Source organism: Lissotriton helveticus, chromosome 3_1 (assembly GCF_964261635.1).
Source record: "Lissotriton helveticus chromosome 3_1, aLisHel1.1, whole genome shotgun sequence".
NCBI lineage: Eukaryota > Metazoa > Chordata > Amphibia > Caudata > Salamandridae > Lissotriton > Lissotriton helveticus.
Genome location: NC_136061.1, coordinates 24636307 through 24656029, shown reverse-complemented (window position 1 = coordinate 24656029; position 19723 = coordinate 24636307). Strand labels below are relative to the sequence as shown.

At 45.8% G+C, this 19723-nt stretch overlaps 1 long non-coding RNA gene across 1 annotated transcript in view; it reads right to left on the bottom strand.

Moving 5' to 3' along the window:
- LOC144822059 (uncharacterized) overlaps positions 1 to 19723 on the bottom strand; it is a 262962-nt gene that overhangs the window by 197918 nt on the left and 45321 nt on the right. The window lies entirely within an intron of this gene.

The following is a 19723-nucleotide window of genomic DNA, read 5'->3' as shown; positions in this document are numbered from 1 at the left end:
ATCTCCTGAGTTGGTATTATGCAGTGGTGTGTGGGGTGCTTCAGTGCTCTGTGGTTTGGCTGCTTGAAAGAGTAATGTTGCTGTATCTAGTGAGTTGGTGTTATGCAGTTGTATGATAGATTGTTTAGTGCTCTGTTGTTTGGCCGCTTAAGAGAGTGGCCTCGGTGTATCTAGTGAGTTGGTGTTATGTGGTGGTGTGTGAAGTGCTACAGTGCTGTGTGGGTTGTCTGCTTAGGAGATTGGCGCTGGTGTATTTAGTGAAGTGGTGTTGGTGTATTTTTTTAATTGGTGTTATGCGGCAGTATGTGAGGTTGTTCAATGCTGTGTGATTTGATTGCTTGAGAGAGTATCGTTGCTGTATCTAGTGAGTTGGTTTTATGAGGGGTATATGAGGTGTTGCTGAATCTGGTGAGTTGGTGTTTTGCAGTGGAATTAGAGGTGGTTTTTGTTTGTGGTTTGGTTGCCTGAGAGAGTGACATTGGTGTATCTAGTGAGTTGGTGTTATGCTTCGGTGTGTGAGGTGCTTTGTTGTGCTGTGGTTTGGTTGCTGGAGAGAGTGCTATTGTATCTAGTGAGTTGGTATTATGGGGTGGTATATGAGGTGCTTTCTTGCTCGGCGGTTTGCTTGCTTGAGAGAGTGGCTTTGTTTTTTCTAGTGAGTTGTTGGTGTGCCTTCGTATGTGAGATGGTTCAGTGCTCTGTGGTTATGTTGCTTGAGAGAGTGGCATTGGTGTATCTCGTGTGTTGGTATTATGCAGCGGTGTGTGAGGTGCTTCAGTGCTCTGTGGTTTGGCTGCTTGAGAGAGTGGCGCTGTTTTTTTTATTGAATTGCTGTTATGTGGCAGTATGTTAGGTTGTTCAGTGCTCCGTGGTTTCACTGCTTGAGAGAGTAACGTTGCTGTATCTAGTGAGTTGGTGTTATGGTGTGGTATATGAGGTGATTTGTTGTACTGTAGTTTGGTTGCCTGAGAGAGTGACATTGGTGTACCTAGTGAGTTGGTGTTATCCAATGGTATTTAAGGTTGTTAGGTTGCCTGAGAGAGCGGCAAAGGTGTATGTAGTGAGTTGATGTTATGCTGCAGTGTGTAAGGTGCTTTGTTGCTCTGTGGTTTGGTTGTTTGAGAGAGTGTCATAGGTGTATTTAGTGGATTGGTGTTATGTGGTAGTATGTGAGGTTGTTTAGTGCTCTCTGGTTTGGCTGTTTGAGAGAGTAACATTGCTGTATGCAATTAGTTGGTGTTATGGGGTGGTGTGTGAGGTACTTTGTTGCTCTGTAGTTTAGTTGGCAGAGAGTGTGACATTGATGTATCTAGTGAGTTGGTGTTATGCTGCGGTGTGTGAGGTGCTTTGTTGCTCTGTGGTTTGGCTGCTTCAGTGAGTGGCATTGGCTTATCTAGTGAGTTGCTGTTCTGCGGTTGTATGTGAGGTGGTTTAATACTCTTCGGTTTGGCTGTTTGAGAGAGTGGTGTTGGTGTATTTAGTGACTTAGTGCTATGTGGGAGTATGTGAATTTGTTTAGTGCTCTGTGGTTTGGTTGCTGGAGAGAGTAATGTTGTTGTATCTAGTGAGTTGTTGTTATTATGTGGTATATGAGGTGCCTTGTTGCTGTGTGGGTAGGTTGCCTGAGAGAGTGACGTTGGTGTATCTAGTGAGTTGGTGTTTTGCAATGATATTTGAGGTAGTTTGTTTGTGGTTTGGTTGCCTGAGAGAGTGACATTGGTGTATCTAGTCGTTGGTGTTTTGCTGCGGTGTTTGAGGTTCTTTGTTGCTCTGTGGGTTTGTTGCCTAAGAGAGTAACGTTGGTGTATCTAGTGAGTTGGTGTTATGCTATGGTATTTGGGGTAGTTTGTTGTTTGTGGTTTGGTTGCCTGAGAGAGTGGCATTGGTGTATCTAGTGAATTGGTGTTATGCGGTGTATGTGAGGTGGTTTAGTACTCTGCGGTTTGGCTGCTTGAGAGAGTGGCATTGGTGAATTTTGTAAATTGGTGCTATGTAGAAGTATTTGAATTTGTTTAGTGCTCTGTGGTTTGGTTGCTGGAGAGAGTAATGTTGCTGTATCTAGTGAGTTGGTGTTATTATGTGGTATATGCGGTGCCTTGCTGCTGTGTGGGGTGGTTGCCTGAGAGAGTGACATTGGTGTTTCTAGTGAGTTGGTGTTATGCTGCGGTGTTTGAGGTGTTTTGTTGCTCTGCGGTTTGCTGCTTGAGAGAGTGGCGTTGGTGTATTTAGTGAATTGGTTCTATGTAGGAGTATGTGAATTTGTTTAGTGCTCTGTGGTTTGGTTGCTGGAGAGAGTAATGTTGCTGTATTTAGTGAGTTGGTGTTATTATGTGGTATATGAGGTGCCTTGTTGCTGTGTGGGTTGGTTGCCTGAGAGAGTGATGTTGATGTATCTAGTGAGTTGGTGTTATGCTGCAGTGTGTGAGGTGTTTTGGTGCTCTGTGGTTTGGCTGATTGAGAGAGTGGCGTTGGTATATTTAGTGAATTGGTGCTATGTGGTAGTATGTGATGTTGTTTAGTGGTCTGTGGTTTGGTTGTCTGAGAGAGTGACGTTGCTGTATCTAGTGAGTTGGTGTTATGCTGCGGTGTGTGAGGTGATTTCTTGCTCTGTGGTTTGGATGCTTGAGAAAGTGACATTTTTGTATCTGTATCTAGTGAGTTGGCGATGTGACTTGGTATGTGAGGTTGTTTAGTGCTCTGTGGTTTGGTTGATTGAGAGGGTGGTGTTGGTTTTATGGGGTGGTGTATGAGGTTCTTTGTTGCTCTGTGTTTGGCTGCTTGAGAGAGTGGTGTTGATGCTATGGGGTGCTATGTGAGGTGCTCTGTTGCTCTGTGGTTTGGCTGCTTGAGAGAGTGGTGTTGGTGTTATGGGGTGCTATGTGAGGTGCTCTGTCGCTCTGTGGTTTGGTTGATTGAGAGGGTGGTGTTGGTTTTATGGGGTGGTGTATGAGGTTCTTTGTTGCTCTGTGTTTGGCTGCTTGAGAGAGTGGTGTTGGTGTTATGGGGTGCTATGTGAGGTGCTCTGTTGCTCTGTGGTTTGGCTGCTTGAGAGAGTGGTGTTGGTGTTATGGGGTGCTATGTGAGTTGCTCTGTCGCTCTGTGGTTTGGCTGCTTGAGAGAGTGGTGTTGATGTTATGGGGTGGTATGTGAGGTGCTCTGTCGCTCTGTGGTTTGGTTGATTGAGAGGGTGGTGTTGGTTTTATGGGGTGGTGTATGAGGTTCTTTGTTGCTCTGTGTTTGGCTGCTTGAGAGAGTGGTGTTGGTGTTATGGGGTGCTATGTGAGGTGCTCTGTTGCTCTGTGGTTTGGCTGCTTGAGAGAGTGGTGTTGGTGTTATGGGGTGCTATGTGAGTTGCTCTGTCGCTCTGTGGTTTGGCTGCTTGAGAGAGTGGTGTTGATGTTATGGGGTGGTATGTGAGGTGCTCTGTCGCTCTGTGGTTTGGCTGCTTGAGAGAGTGGTGTTGGTGTTATGGGGCGGTATGTGAGTTGCTCTGTCGCTCTGTGGTTTGCCTGCTTGAGAGAGTGGTGTTGGTGTTATGGGGTGCTATGTGAGGTGCTCTGTCGCTCTGTGGTTTGGCTGCTTGAGAGAGTGGTGTTGGTGTTATGGGGTGCTATGTGAGGTGCTCTGTCGCTCTGTGGTTTGGCTGCTTGAGAGAGTGGTGTTGGTGTTATGGGGTGCTATGTGAGGTGCTCTGTTGCTCTGTGGTTTGGCTGCTTGAGAGAGTGGTGTTGATGTTATGGGGTGGTATGTGAGGTGCTCTGTCGCTCTGTGGTTTGGTTGATTGAGAGGGTGGTGTTGGTTTTATGGGGTGGTGTATGAGGTTCTTTGTTGCTCTGTGTTTGGCTGCTTGAGAGAGTGGTGTTGGTGTTATGGGGTGCTATGTGAGTTGCTCTGTCGCTCTGTGGTTTGGCTGCTTGAGAGAGTGGTGTTGATGTTATGGGGTGGTATGTGAGGTGCTCTGTCGCTCTGTGGTTTGGCTGCTTGAGAGAGTGGTGTTGGTGTTATGGGGTGCTATGTGAGGTGCTCTGTTGCTCTGTGGTTTGGCTGCTTGAGAGAGTGGTGTTGATGTTATGGGGTGCTATGTGAGGTGCTCTGTCGCTCTGTGGTTTGGCTGCTTGAGAGAGTGGTGTTGGTGTTATGGGGTGGTATGTGAGTTGCTCTGTTGCTCTGTGGTTTGGCTGCTTGAGAGAGTGGTGTTGGTGTTATGGGGTGCTATGTGAGGTGCTCTGTTGCTCTGTGGTTTGGCTGCTTGAGAGAGTGGTGTTGATGCTATGGGGTGCTATGTGAGGTGCTCTGTTGCTCTGTGGTTTGGCTGCTTGAGAGAGTGGTGTTGGTGTTATGGGGTGCTATGTGAGGTGCTCTGTTGCTCTGTGGTTTGGCTGCTTGAGAGAGTGGTGTTGGTGTTATGGGGTGCTATGTGAGGTGCTCTGTTGCTCTGTGGTTTGGCTGCTTGAGAGAGTGGTGTTGGTGTTATGGGGTGCTATGTGAGGTGCTCTGTTGCTCTGTGGTTTGGCTGCTTGAGAGAGTGGTGTTGATGTTATGGGGTGGTGTGTGAGGTTGTTTGTTGCTCTGTGGTTTGGCTGCTTGAGAGTGGTGTTGATGTTATGGGGTGGTATGTGAGGTGCTCTGTTGCTCTGTGGTTTGGCTGCTTGAGAGAGTGGTGTTGGTGTTATGGGCTGGTGTGTGAGGTGCTCTGTCGCTCTGTGGTTTGGCTGCTTGAGAGAGTGGTGTTGGTGTTATGGGGTGGTGTGTGAGGTGCTCTGTTGCTCTGTGGTTTGGTTGCTTAAGAGAGTGGTGTTGGTGTTATGGGGTGCTATGTGAGTTGCTCTGTCGCTCTGTGGTTTGGCTGCTTGAGAGAGTGGTGTTGATGTTATGGGGTGGTATGTGAGTTGCTCTGTTGCTCTGTGGTTTGGCTGCTTGAGAGAGTGGTGTTGGTGTTATGGGCTGGTGTGTGAGGTGCTCTGTCGCTCTGTGGTTTGGCTGCTTGAGAGAGTGGTGTTGGTGTTATGGGGTGGTGTGTGAGGTGCTCTGTTGCTCTGTGGTTTGGTTGCTTAAGAGAGTGGTGTTGGTGTTATGGGGTGCTATGTGAGTTGCTCTGTCGCTCTGTGGTTTGGCTGCTTGAGAGAGTGGTGTTGATGTTATGGGGTGCTATGTGAGGTGCTCTGTTGCTCTGTGGTTTGGCTGCTTGAGAGAGTGGTGTTGATGTTATGGGGTGGTGTGTGAGGTTGCTCTGTTGCTCTGTGGTTTGGCTGCTTGAGAGAGTGGTGTTGGTGTTATGGGCTGGTGTGTGAGGTGCTCTGTCGCTCTGTGGTTTGGCTGCTTGAGAGAGTGGTGTTGGTGTTATGGGGTGGTGTGTGAGGTTGTTTGTTGCTCTGTGGTTTGGCTGCTTGAGAGTGGTGTTGGTGTTATGGGGTGGTATGTGAGGTGCTCTGTTGCTCTGTGGTTTGGCTGCTTGAGAGAGTGGTGTTGGTGTTATGGGCTGGTGTGTGAGGTGCTCTGTCGCTCTGTGGTTTGGCTGCTTGAGAGAGTGGTGTTGATGTTATGGGGTGGTGTGTGAGTTGCTCTGTTGCTCTGTGCTTTGGCTGCTTGAGAGAGTGGTGTTGGTGTTATGGGGTGCTATGTGAGGTGCTCTGTCGCTCTGTGGTTTGGCTGCTTGAGAGAGTGGTGTTGGTGTTATGGGGTGGTGTGTGAGGTTCTTTGTTGCTCTGTGGTTTGGCTGCTTGAGAGAGTGGTGTTGGTGTTATGGGGTGCTATGTGAGGTGCTCTGTTGCTCTGTGGTTTGGTTGCTTAAGAGAGTGACATTTTTGTATCTACTGAGTTGGTGTTATGCAATGGTATTTGGGGTGCTTTTTGCGCTCTGCTTCGGTTTGATTTGCGACTGATGCTTTGTGCTGGCATGTTGTGACATTCTGCCGTCAGAATCACTGCTTCAGGAGGCACAGAGGCTGTTTGTGCAAAGGTGTGAGGGTGCGGTGAGTGGAGGCTGAGATTCCAAGGAAGCACACAAACACATTAAAACAAGTCACTGCCCAGCCAGCTTTCCAGATAACACATGGTATTTGCCTCTGCAGGTGACTGCGAACCTGTCGGGGCCTGACCTCCACTGAAGCAGTTCTGCAAGTCAAGGGAGCAGCGAGGTGTGTGCACGGAATGACGCACACAAACCACCGCGTGCACCGATGAGGACACAAACACCTCCTCGTGCAAACAAAACATGCTCAGAGCAGCACCACACATACAGACACACACAGAAACACACGCAACACAAGTACTCATAGTGAAACAAATGCACACGCATTGTATGTCTGTATATTTCAATGTCCAACACTCATACAAGCATTCAGACACACAGAAACACCACTACAGGTAAATATACACACCTCGGACACACAAACATACAGAATCCCACCCCGTCACCATGTCCAGCCACAGGGAGCACAATCCACACACACACACTCATACAACAAGCATTTGCAATGCATAAGGTCTCGCATTAGGAAAGTTTGAGCTATTGGTATTGTAAATGACACATTTGTTATATATGTGTTGGTTTTGAAAATAGCAAAAATAATAGCTTTGTCATTTACAATGCCAATAGTTATAACTTGTGACACCTATAGCATTTGTAATGCAATATGTGTTGTATTCACGTGACTTAGATGTATTGATATTACAAATAACAATGGCTTTGATTTTTTTTAATAATTAACCACTTGGATGCTAGGCATCTTGCGCCGCTTCAATGTAATTTCCATTTAAATCAATGGAAACTCCATGACGAGTTACCCTTGTCATTAGCACTGAAGGGGTTAATACTTAAATAAAAGTTATTGTAATTTATAATGGCAATAGCTTAAACTTTTGTAAATAACTTTTCTGAAGAATATGTTCAGTGTATTTTATTGTGACGAAAATCCAAGAACAGAAGTGAAATACTAACCTCTTTTTGTGACATTTGTAATAAAGCTTGAAACATTGAGAGATCATATTTGACCCAGTTGTTGGTAAATGGTTGCACAGATTGATGCTGTGGTGGGGCTGAGAGATGTTGTGGTGGCGACTAGTGATGCTGTGGCATTCAATGATCCTGTGGTAGCGCATAGTGATGTTGTTGTGGTAGCGCATAGTGATGTTGTTGTGCCCCTTAGTGATGCTGTGGTGATGCGATAGATAGAGTGAGTGGGATAGATAGATAGAGGGAGGGCGATAGAGAGATTGAGTGAGCGAGATAGATAGCTAGACAGATAGATAGAGTGATGGCGATCAGTATCTAAATAAGTAGATAGAATGAGGGCGATAGATCGATAGAAAGATAGATAGAGTGAGGGCGATAGATAGAGTGAGGGCGATAGATAGATAGCGTGAGGGCGATAGATAGATAGATAGAGTGAGGGCGATAGATAGATTGATAGTTAGATAGAGTTAGGGCGATAGATAGAGTGAGGGCGATAGATAGAGTGAGGGCGATAGATAGCATGAGGGCGATAGATAGCGTGAGGGCGATAGATAGCGTGAGGGCGATAGATAGAGTGAGGGCGATAGATAGAGTGAGGGCGATAGATAGCGTGAGGGCGATAGATAGCGTGAGGGCGATAGATAGCGTGAGGGTGATAGAGTGAGGGCGATAAGATAGAGTGAAGGCGATAGATAGATAGAGTGAGGGCGATAGATAGACAGATAGAGTGAGGGCGATAGATCGATAGATAGTTGTGTGTGTGGTTGTGTGTGTGGTTGTGGTTATGTGTGCGTGGTTGTGTGTGTGTGTGGTTGTGTGTGTGTGCTTGTGTGTGTTATGCTTTGTTTTTCTATGTTTTGTTATGCTATGTTTTGTTGTGTTTGGTATGCTATGTTTTGCTAGGCTATGATATGTTTTGTTTTGTTATGCTATGCTATGTTTTGTTATGTTATGTTTTGTTATGCTATGCAATGTTTTGTTTTGCTATTCTATGCTTTGTTATGCTATGCTATGTTTTTTTGCTATCCAATGCTTTGTTTTGTTATGCTATGCAATGCTTTGTTGTGTTTGTTATGCTATTCTTTGTTATGCTATGTTGTGTTGTGTTTTGCTATGCTATGCTTTGTTTTGCTATGCTATGTTTTGTTATGCTATGTTTTGTTATGCTATGTTTTGTTATGCTATGTTTTGTTATGCTATGCTTTGTTATGCTATGCTTTGTTATGCTATGCTTTGTTATGCTATGCTCTGTTTTGCTATGCTATGCTTTGTTTTGCTATGCTATGTTTTGTTGTGTTTGATATGCTATGTTTTGCTATGCTATTATATGTTTTGCTATGCTATGTTTTGTTATGCCATGTTGTGTTATGCCATGTTTTGTTAGGCTATGTTTTGTTAGGCTATGTTTTGTTTTGCTATCCTATGCTTTGTTTTGTTATGCTATGCTCGGTTTAGTTTTGCTATCCTATGCTATGTTGTGTTATGCTATGCTATGTTGTGTTTTGTTATGCTATGCTATGTTATGCTATGTTTTGTTATGTTATGCTATGCTATGTTTTGTTATGCTATGCTATGCTTTGTTATGCTATGCTATCTTTTGCTATGCTATGCTTTGTTTTGCTATGCTATGTTATGCTATGTTTTGTTATGTTATGCTATGCTATGCTTTGTTTTGCTATGCTATGTTTTGTTGTGTTTGATATGCTATGTTTTGCTATGCTATTATATGTTTTGCTATGCCATGTTTTGTTATGCCATGTTTTGTTATGCCATGTTTTGTTATGCCATGTTTTGTTTTGCTATCCTATGCTTTGTTTTGTTATCCTATGCTATGTTGTGTTTTGTTATGCTATGCTATGTTGTGTTTTGTTATGCTATGCTATGTTGTGTTTTGTTATGCAATGTTTTGTTATGCTATGCTATGTTTTGTTGTGATTGTTATGCTATGCTTTGTTATGCTATGCTATGTTGTGTTGTGTTTTGCTATGCTATGCTTTGTTTTGCTATGCTATGTTTTGTTGTGTTGTGTTATGCTATTTTTTGTTATGCTATTTTTTGTTGTGCTTTATTACGCTATGCTTGGTTATGCTATGCTTGGTTATGCTGTGCTTGGTTGTGCTGTGCTTGGTTGTGCTGTGCTTGGTTGTGCTGTGCTTGGTTGTGCTGTGCTTGGTTGTGCTGTGCTGTGCTGTGTTTTGCTGTGCTGTGTTTTGCTGTGCTGTGCTGTGTTTTGCTGTGCTGTGCTGTGCTGTGCTGTGTTTTGCTGTGCTGTGTTTTGCTGTGCTGTGTTTTGCTGTGCTGTGTTTTGCTGTGCTGTGCTGTGTTTTGCTGTGCTGTGTTTTGCTGTGCTGTGCTGTGTTTTGCTGTGCTGTGTTTTGCTGTGCTGTGTTTTGCTGTGCTGTGTGTTGCTATGCTGTGCTGTGTTTTGCTGTGCTGTGCTGTGCTTTGTTTTGCTGTGTTTTGCTGTGTTGTGCTGTGTTGTGCTGTGCTGTGTTTTGCTGTGCTGTGTTGTGCTGTGCTGTGTTTTGCTGTGCTGTGCTGTGTTGTGCTGTGTTTTGCTGTGCTGTGCTTTGCTGTGCTGTGCTGTCCTGTGCTGTGCTTTGCTGTGCTGTGTTGTGTTGTGTTGTGTTTTGCTGTGTTGTGTTTTGCTGTGCTGTGTTGTGTTGTGCTGTGCTTTGCTGTGCTGTGTTGTGTTTTGCTGTGCTGTGCTGTGTTGTGCTGTGTTGTGTTTTGCTGTGCTGTGTTTTGCTGTGCTGTGCTGTGTTGTGTTGTGTTTTGCTGTGATGTGTTGTGTTTTGCTGTACTGTGTTGTGTTTTGCTGTGCTGTGTTGTGTTGTGTTTTGCTGTGCTGGTAAGGGTATGTGAGGGTGTGTGTGAGGGGGTGTGAAGGTGAGGGTGTGAGGGTGAGGAGGTGTGTGAGGGTGATGAGGTGTGTGAGGCGTGAGGGGGTGAGGGCGTGAGGGTTGTGTTGTGTTTTGCTGTGCTGTGCTGTGCTGTGTTTTGCTGTGCTGTGCTGTGTTTTGCTGTGCTGTGTTTTGCTGTGCTGTGCTTTGCTGTGCTGTGTTGTGTTTTGCTGTGCTGTGCTGTGTTGTGTTGTGTTTTGCTGTGCTGTGCTTTGCTGTGCTGTGCTGTGTTTTGCTGTGCTGTGTTGTGCTGTGTTGTGTTGTGCTGTGTTTTGCTGTGCTGTGTTTTGCTGTGTTGTGTTTTGCTGTGTTTTGCTGTGCTGTGTTTTGCTGTGCTGTGTTTTGCTGTGCTGTGTTTTGCTGTGCTGTGTTTTGCTGTGCTTTGCTGTGTTGTGTTGTGCTGTGCTGTGTTGTGCTGTGTTTTGCTGTGCTGTGCTGTGCTGACCTGTGCTGTGCTGTGTTTTGCTGTGCTGTGTTGTGTTGTGTTTTGCTGTGCTGTGCTGTGTTTTGCTGTACTGTGCTGTGTTGTGTTTTGCTGTGCTGTGTTGTGTTGTGTTTTGCTGTGCTGGTAAGGGTATGTGAGGGTGTGTGTGAGGGGGTGTGAGGGTGAGGAGGTGTGTGAGGGTGATGAGGTGTGTGAGGGGTGAGGGGGTGAGGGCGTGAGGGTTGTGTTGTGTTGTGTTTTGCTGTGCTGTGTTGTGCTGTGCTGTGTTTTGCTGTGCTGTGCTGTGTTTTGCTGTGCTGTGCTTTGCTGTGCTGTGTTGTGTTTTGCTGTGCTGTGCTGTGCTGTGTTGTGCTTTGCTGTGCTGTGTTGTGTTTTGCTGTGCTGTGCTTTGCTGTGCTGTGTTGTGCTGTGTTTTGCTGTGTTGTGCTGTGCTGTGTTTTGCTGTGCTGTGTTGTGCTGTGCTGTGTTGTGTTGTGCTGTGCTGTGCTGTGCTGTGTTGTGCTGTGCTGTGTTGTGTTGTGCTGTGTTTTGCTGTGCTGTGTTTTGCTGTGCTTTGCTGTGCTGTCCTGTGCTGTGTTTTGCTAAGCTGTGCTGTGTTGTGTTTTGCTGTGCTGTGTTGTGTTGTGCTGTGCTGTGTTTTGCTGTGCTGTGCTTTGCTGTGCTGTCCTGTGCTGTGCTGTGTTTTGCTGTGCTGTGCTGTGTTGTGTTTTGCTGTGCTGTGTTGTGCTGTGTTTTGCTGTGCTGTGCTGTGTTGTGCTGTGCTGTGTTGTGTTTTGCTGTGCTGTGTTGTGTTTTGCTGTGCTGTGTGTTGCTGTGCTGTGCTGTGCTGCGTTTTGCTCTGTTGTGCTGTGTTGTGTTTTGTTGTGCTGTGCTGTGTTTTGCTGTGCTGTGTTGTGTTTTGCTGTGCTGTGCTGTGTTGTGTTGTGTTTTGCTGTGCTGTGCTGTGTTGTGTTTTGCTGTGCTGTGCTGTGTTTTGCTGTGTTGTGTTGTGTTTTGCTGTGCTGTGCTGTGTTGTGTTTTGCTGTGCTGTGTTGTGTTTTGCTGTGCTGGTAAGGGTATGTGAGGGTGTGTGTGAGGGGGTGTGAAGGTGAGGGTGTGAGGGTGAGGAGGTGTGTGAGGGTGAGGAGGTGTGTGAGGGGTGAGGGGGTGAGGGCGTGAGGGTGAGTGTCTCAATGAATGTCACTGCTTCGCCTTCTTTGAAAATGTTCAGTGCTGCAAATAGAGCATGCCGCCGTAATTATCACAGCATGAGGCCCCAAAGTGATAATTATCACAGCATGCAGAGAGCCGCCCCACGCTGCTGGAGCACTCAACTGCACATTAATTATAGTTGAGTGCTCCAGCAGCCTGGGGCGCCTGTTGACATGCTGTGATAAGTGGGTCTCATGCTGTGATAATTGTTGCAGCGCCTGAGGAAGTGGAGACTCCTGCTGGGATAATTGGTCTAGTGGCGCCTCAGGAAGTAGAGTTTCATGCTGGGATAATTGGTCTGGCGGGCTTGCAGCGCCTGACGTCCAACAAACGTGCACAAGCTGCTCAACCTTGAAGCTCGTTCACAGACCTGGGTCGGCTCGTTCCCAGCTCTGTGTCGGGCTCGTTCACAGCTGCTACTCCCTTGACAGGGAGCAAGGCGGCTATAGAACTCGCTGGCGGGAGCGCTTCGCGCTCCAACGCCAGGCGAGCCCTAAAAAGCAGGCAGGAAACCACGCCCTCACGCAGCTTACCCAGGGGCCCCCACTGCCCCCCCCTGCACCCCTCCCCCCAGCAGGTGATCTGGGACCCTCGTAAATGGCCTTTAGTTGTTTGTGGAGCTCTTCGGTCTGGTCATAAATATCACTGTTAGAGAAAACTGAGAAAAGTGCGCCCGCTGTCCTGCACAGAGAAAGAAACCGAGGAAGAGAACAAATCAAAATAGAGGAAAACACAGGCCGATAAACAAGTATAAAAGAAGCGTATGCAAAGCCAATAGGTCTCGCCCAAACAAGAGCTTTTGCCTTTGCAATGTGCCTTTGCCATGTTGGACACCCATGTGACTGCTGTTCAGCAGGGCTAAAAGTTGGGGTGGATTGGGGTGGGGTGGGGAGGATTGGAGTAGGGTGGAGTGGAGGGGGGTGAGTTGGAGTGCAGTGTGGTGTCGTGGACTGGAGTGGGATGGAATGGACTAGGGTCTAATGGAGTGGGGTGGACTGGAGTGGTGCAGATTGAAATGGGGCAGATTGTTTTGAATTGGAGCTGATTGGAGTGGGGCCGATTGGAGGGGGGTAGATTGATTTTGGTTGGGGTGGGTCAGATTAGAGTGGGGCAGATTGGATTGGAGTGAGGGGGAATGGATTGGGCTGTATTGGGGTGGTTTGGTGTGGGGTGGGGTGGATTGGAGTGGGGTGGATTGGGGTAAAAGTAATTGGAGTGGAATGGGCAGGTTGGAGTGGGACAGATTAGAGTAGGGCAGATTGGATTGGAGTGGGGTCGATTGGATAGGGCGAGGTGGATTGGAATGGAGTGAGGGGGAATGGATTGGGCTGTATTGGTGTGGTGTGGTGTGGGGTGGATTGGAGTGGGGTGGATTATGGTGGATTGGAGTGGGGTGGATTGGGGTAAAATTAATTGGAGTGGAATGGGCAGGTTGGAGTGGGACAGATTGGAGTGGGGCAGATTGTTTTGGATTGGAGTAGGGCAGGCTGTTTTGGATTGAAGTGGGGTAGATTAGAATGGGGCAGGCTGAAGTGGAGCAGATTGTTGCGGATTGGAGTGAGGCAGATTGTTTTGGACTGGAGTGGGGCAGATTATTTTGGATTGGAGTTGGGCAGAGTGGGGTGGGGCAGATGGTTTTGGAGTTGCAGACTGCTGTGGATTGGAGAGAGGCAGATTAGAGTGCGGAAGCTTGGAGTGGGGAAAAGTGTTTTGGATTGGAGTGGAGCGGATTGGAGTGGGGTGGGCTGGAAGGATTGGAGTGTGGTGAATTGGAGTTGATTGGATTGGGGTGAATGGTTTGGATTGGGGGTGGTTTGGGTTGAATTGACTTGAGTGGGGTGGATTGGTGTGGTGTGAGGTGGGGTGGATTGTTGTGGATTGAAGTAGGGAGATTGGAGTGGGGTGGATTGGAGTGTACTGCAAGTTGATGCATTACAGCATCATTTCAGAAATTACACATAAGAAAGAAGCAATGCTGACTTGCAATAAAATACTCCTCATCGTTTTAAAACAGCACCCCTGAGCAAAAACAAAAGAAAACATGAGTGCAAAGTGAGAAAAGAAGACTTGGCAAAATTAAAAAAACGTAACTATAGAAAATAAATCTTTGCAATTTTTATTTGTCCTGGGGCACCTTTTTGCCAGTCGCATGCCTTCTGTTTGCAGGGCACTGAAAGTTAAACAGAACAAAATAGTCCCTCAATCACACCAGGAGCAGTGGACAGCAAACGATTAAGCTGAAGCAATCAGTGCTTGGTCCCTGCTCCACAGAGCAGAAGGGAAATGATGTTAGGCTTGCCTTGACAAGTTAGGAGGCTGCAAAGGAGAGTGCCATGCAGGCCAACACATGATAGGCAATGGGTGGGCTCCAAGCCCTTTATGTATCCAGCAGTACCTCTCAAGCCCACATGCACTAGAGCTCTGAGACTCTAAACAATAAGCAAGAGGGAGAAAGGAAAGTAGGAAGAAGTAAGGATGAGAGAAACTTGATTCGCTGATAGAAAGAGGAAGGAAAAACAGGTAGCAGAAAAGAAGACGGACAGGAAGCAAGTCAACATGAAAGGAAAGAAGGGGGAAAGCTGAAAAGGAGGAGAAGGGATATATGTATGTATGGAAGGATGAAAGGATGGATGGATGGAAGGGTGAAAGAATGAATTAATAGATGGTATAAGAATGAATGGATGGAAGGGTGAAAGAATGAATTAATAGATGGTATAAGAATGAATGGATGGAAGGGTGAAAGAATGAATTAATAGATGGTATAAGAATGAATGGATGGAAGGGTGAAAGAATGAATTAATAAATGGTATAAGAATGAATGGATGGAAGAGTGAAAAGATGGATGGCTGGAAGGGTGAAAGAGTGAATTAATAAATGGTATAAGAATGAATGGATGGAAGGGTGAAAAGATGGATAGAAGGAGAACAGTGAGTGGATGGATGTGTGAATGCACAGCTGGACGGATACATGAATGTACTGATGGGTGAGTGGGTGAAGCGATGGGTGTATATATGAAACTGTGGTTGGATTGGGGATGGGAGGGTGGATGGAAAGTCAAGGGATGTACAGATGTATGGATGAATAGATGGAAGGCTGAAAGGTCGGCTGTATTGTGAAAGGACCAGGAGGTGAACAGATGAATGCACGGACGGATGAAGAGTGGACAGAAGGAGAAGAGGAAAGGGATGGGTGAAAGGAGGGATGGATGGATTAATTAATGTCATGGAATGATGGGTGAAAGCGTGGATGTATACTTGAAAGGATGCATTGAATGTATGGAAACATGGTTGTTTGGGGTAACAGTTGGGCGTACACAGGTGATAGGATAAACAGATGGATGGATGAATAGATGGCTGGGTGAATGGATGGATAGATAGATGGAAGGATGAGGAAAGTGTAGCTTCATGAGACTATGTGCGCTAGGATCTTTGCGGTTCTGGGCGGACTCAACAGAGGTAATATGTAACTGGCTCGGAGGGTTAAGGTGTGGTTATTTACAGTTATGAATTAATCAGAGAACATTGTGTGATTGTATGCAGAGGAATCAAGTAGTACAATCCAGAGCTCCATGGTGTATTTCTCTGCATGCTCCTGGGCTGGGGAGGATGCTAGAACTGGCAATGAGTGTGGGATCCCTGCCCAAAGAAATGAGATTGCTCTCAATGGAAGTTTACAACATTACAACAAACTCCTTGTTTGTGCCACATGCACCCATTTCGATGAAAAGCAGTTGGAAGGTGGCGTGCGTGGAACTGAAGCCCCGCATCAGCCCATATATGGCCTTCGTAGAAGTTGAAGGCATTGTAGAGGAGCGCAGAAACCCACTGGAAGTACCAAGAAGAAGAGACACAGCAGAACACAGAGTCATCATCGATACCAAGCGAAACTCTAAAGGCATGGACAACCAGGTACAAACGTGCAAACATACTTACCAGCAAGAACGAAGAAAGTACCGCACAACCTCGAATCAGGTGTGACGGCCAGACCTGTCAAGTCGCTGCTGTGTGCACAGAAGCAAGTGGCATCCAGCGCAAAAAAAGGCCGTCAGATTTGTGACATTTTTTAATGGCTGCAGAAAAGAGCGCGAAGAACGGTGCAGCAATGTTCCTGAAACCACCGCCGCCACTGGACACCGCTAAGAAGCAGAACATTGGTGCCAGGTGGACTGTATGGATCGAGACGTTCAATGATTTCATAGATGCTCTAGAAGAAGTCGATGATAAGAAAATCATGAAGTATTTGAAGAACTTTGCCGGTGACGGAGTACATGAAGTGCTGAAGAACATATTACAAACGGATGCAGTGTCAGACCATCAAATCAAGGAAGTGTTGGAAGCAAAATCCAATCCAATGCTGAATGTCGACTATGGAAGGTACATTTTCACTCAAGCATGATAGCAAGCTGGTGAAACGATGGATGAGTTTGTTGAAAGACTTGATGTGCCCATCAAACACTGCAAGTTTAGTGAATTCAATGATGAAGAGACCATTTGTATCCGAGTCATCGATGGCTGTCTCTCAGACTCTTGCAGAAGACGCGTGTTGAGAGAGACGCTCAGCTTCGAGAAAGTACTAATGGCTGCAAGTGCCAAAGAAAGAGTAGATCGACAAGCAGCCGACATGAAAATTGGAACAGCAACACATTTATCTGCATTGATCATGAAAAGCAAGCACAAGCACTAGGTAGATTCCGCAAGATGATGCCTCTAAAGAAGACAAATGTGGGTTTTCATTTCCACATGAAGGCAAATGTCCAGCTATAGGACAAACGTGCACAGGTTGAAGTAAAGAAACCACTTCATAACAGTTTGCAAAGTAAAAGAGAAACTAACTACATCAAAGTGCAAAGAAAAATCATTGCCAAAAAGTTCCAGAAACCTTCTTGCCACACCCACGAAGCCAAAAGGCAACATCATACAACAAGTAGAAACCAAAGTCGATCATTGTCAAGTTCATCTTATAAAGGCTAGACTACGTCATTGTCAAGCGCCAGTGAAGAAGGTGGATGTGAGATGATGGCATGAACCAAGAAACACAATTCTCACACGGGGGCCTAAAGGAAGAATATGCTACACAATAGAATGATCTATCCTATACTACTACCAACAAGGGGTTACTCACACAAGATATAGGGTAGCAGAGTGCAACTAGGAAGACGGCTGTGACAGGAAGGAGGAACAGAGTGTGTTTTGGATGAAAACCCTCACTCACCCGAGGGTGACATGCTTCATCATTGGGTTCCTCCAACACACTGGGACCGCAAGGTACTCAGTGTCGGCTACAACTTACCCCGAAGGGAAGGAGCGGGAGTGTTTTGTGTAAAGCACTTATTGTTTCAATACCTCAAGGATGACAGCGAGGGGCCGAGTGCAACAAAAAATGTGAATTTTAAAACTATCTCCGTGAGGACAACAACTTTATTCTTACGTCCCACGGGATAGGGGATAAAAGCAATGTGAATGTATCATGAACTTTAATTTCAACGAACATATATCTACCCTCCGTATCAGAATTATTACTCAAAATTTGACAGTTTGCAAAAAGAATAGCCACCCCATTTTTTTTACCATTAGCAGGAGAAGAGACAATAGCATCTACCCACTTCTTCTTCATATAATCTAGAATTGTGTCATCAATATGAGTCTCTTGTATAAAACAAATATCAGCTTTGCAACTACTTAAATAATATTAAAACTTTAGTATGTTTGACTGGATGGCTCAAACCTTTAACATTTAATGAAACTACTTTAAGATTATGAGTATTAGCCATAGTAGAATGAAAGAGAAAATAGGTAAAGAAGAGGAAGATAAAAGAAGATAAAGAGAATGAGAAAAAGGTAGCTCCAGAACAAGTAGAAGGAAAGGAGAAATGGAAAAAAATGACAAACAGAAGACATAAATGTGAGACGTGAAACGCACACAAGCTTTACGAGCATGACCGGAACCGCTGGAGTCCAATATAAGAAAATATCAGTAGTGTGTCAGAAAAAACATAACTCGTAGAAATCAAGTAGCAAGTATCCATAGAATGCTGAGACTGGCGATCCAAATTTTTTTTTCAAATCTTCAGGATATTGAAAAGATTTTGAGAAATTATCTTTCCAGATGCGCATCGTCGATGGATCAAAAGGCCCATATTTGAAGCCAAAACTTCGCAGTTGAGGACAAAGAGCTGTAAATTCCTTGCAAATTGCTACAGTTTCTTTGGCAAAATCTTGATGGATAAACATTTTATGTCCACTTACCATTAGTGAAGGTATCTCTCGTGCTGCTTTTCTGATTAATACCAAATGGTGGTGACGAAGAACTTTAAAGATCATTTGTCGCGGTTTTGTATGTTGAGGGTTCCGATGAGAGAGAATCCTGTGAGCCTTATCAATTTCAAATATTTCTGGAAATGTAATTTGTAAGAGGCTAGGAATTTGATTTTCCAAGTAAAGTCTACAATTAGCTCCCTCCACATCTTTCGGCAAAATAAATATATTGTCTATTGCGGTTTTCCATGTCCAACAGTATTGAGCACAGAGGTGAGATTTTTGCCACAAGTGGAGAGAAAGCGTCAATTCTGACCTTATCTTAAATTTTAATTGAGTTGTCTGATATCTTCATTGACAAACTGGACATTTCTTTGCATACACTTTTAACATCTGACGCAATTGTATCTGTATTTGCACGAAGTGCCTGAATTTCTTCCAGTATTAAAGATAAGTAAGGTTCTGATGACTCTACTACTTTTGATTTAATTGTCGGAGCTTTCAGCCACTAGTGATGGTGGTGCTCTCCGTCACTAATGATGGGGGGGGGCTCTTAGTCACCAGTGGTGGTGGTGCTCCCAGTTGCTAGTGATGGTGGCGCTCTCAGTCACTATTGATATTGGCGTTCTCATTCACTAGTGATGGGGGTGCTCTCAGTCACTAGTGATGGTGGTGCTCTTAGTCCCTAGCGATGGTGGTGCTCTCAGTCACTAGTGATGGTGGTGCTCTCAGTCACTAGTGATGGTGGTGGTCTCTGTCACTAAGGATGAGAGGGCTCTTATTCACCAGTGATAGTGGTGCTCCCAGTCACTAGTGATGGTGGTGCTCTCAGTCACTAGTGATGGTGGTGCTTTCAGTCACTAGTTATGGTGGTGCTCCCAGTCACTAGTGATGATGGCACGCTCAGTCACTAGTGATGGTGGTGCTCTTAGTCACTAGTGATGAAGGCACTTTCAGTCACTAGTAATGGAGACACTCTCAGTCACTAGTTATGGTGATACTCTCAGTCACTAGTGATGGTGATACTCTCAGTCACTAGTGATGGTGGTGCTCCTCAGTCAATAGTGATGGTGGTGCTCTCAGTCACTAGTGATGGTGGCTTTCTCATTCACTAGTGATGGTGGTGCTCTCAGTCACTAGTGATGATGGCACTTTCTATCACTACTGATGGAGGCGTTCTCCTTCACTATTTATGGTTAACTCTCCATCACTAGTGATGATGGAGCTCTTAGTCACTAGTGATGGTGTACTCCCATGCACCAGTGAGGGTGGTGCTCCCAGGAACCAGTGATGGTGTGCTCCCAGGCACCAGTTATGTTGGACCTCTCAAGCACTAGTGATGGTGGTGCTCTCAGTCATTAGTGATGGTGGTGCTCTCAGCCACTAGTGATGATGGCACTCTCAGTCACTAGTGATGGTGGTGCTCTTAGTCACTAGTGATGATGGCACTTTCTGTCACTAGTGATGGAGGTACTCTCAGTCACTAGCGATGGTGATACTCTCAGCCACTAGTGATGGTGGGGCTCCCATTCACTAATGATGGTGGCGCTTTCCGTAACTAGTGATGGTGGCGCTCTCGGTCATTAGTGATGATGGTACTCGCAATCACTAGTGATGGTGGTGCTCCCAGTCACTAATGATGGTGGCACTCTCAGTCACTAGTAATGGTGGTGCTCCCAGGCACCAGTGATGATGGCGCTCTTGGTCATTAGTGATGGTGATACTCTCAGTCACTAGGGATGGTGGTGCTCTCAGTCACTAATGATGGTGGCACTTTCTGTCACTAGTGATGGTGGCGCTCTAGTCATTAGTGATGGTTATACACTCAGTCACTAGTGATCATGGTGCTCTCGGTCACCTGTGATGATGGCGCTATCGGTCACTAGTGATGGAGGTGCTCTCAGCCACTAGTGATCGTGGTGCTCCCAGTCACTAGTGTTGATGGCGCTCTCAGTCACTAGTGATGATGGCGCTC